Consider the following 728-nt stretch of genomic DNA (forward strand, 5'->3'; position numbering starts at 1 on the left):
CCCCCGCTCGCGCTGCTAGCTCCCGCACAAACAGCCATCCCACTCTCCCTGCGCCGTTCTGCTGCAGGCTAAATTAATTATTTCTAATAAAACCATGTTTAAATTACAGAACCAGGCAGGGCCCAGCTGATTTGAAGGCTTTTCACTCCATTAGCTTTACTGCAGCCAGCTGTGGGCCAGGCAAAGCCCTCCAACTGTACCCCTGCGATCGGCTGGGATGGGGCCCTGCAGCTCCCCCTTCCTCTGCAGGGTGGGCTTTCACACCGGGGGGATCTCGGCCACCTCTTTGGGCCTGGGACAGCCCGAAGGGGCTCGCCGCACACCCCGTCACACGCCTTGGCTCTGGGAGCCCTGGAGCAAACACCCCATCTGCCCCATGCCAGTGACAGAGATGTCCCAGGCAACAGTGAGACGGAGATGGGCTGGCAGCCCTCTGATCAGGGCTTGCAGCTCCTGCCTTGGGGAAAGTGCAATGGTAACACACACTAAGCAAAGAAAGGGAATTTATAGCCAGCGCTGCTTAACAAGCAGGCGCCTCCAACAGGCAGCCCCAGGCAGAAGGTTTGTAGAGGCAACGCTGCTTTGCAGGGGCAGGCGCTGGGACAGAGGCGCACCATGGGTAGGATTTACCCTCCCTGCCCTGGGGTATCTCTGCTTTATCAGCCTGAACCCGGGGAGGCGAAGCAGAAACACTTAGAGGGAGCAGGCTCCTTCTAGGACACTGCAGC

This window comes from Egretta garzetta, unplaced genomic scaffold, assembly GCF_000687185.1.
Source record: "Egretta garzetta isolate BGI_Z169 unplaced genomic scaffold, ASM68718v1 scaffold572, whole genome shotgun sequence".
Lineage (NCBI taxonomy): Eukaryota > Metazoa > Chordata > Aves > Pelecaniformes > Ardeidae > Egretta > Egretta garzetta.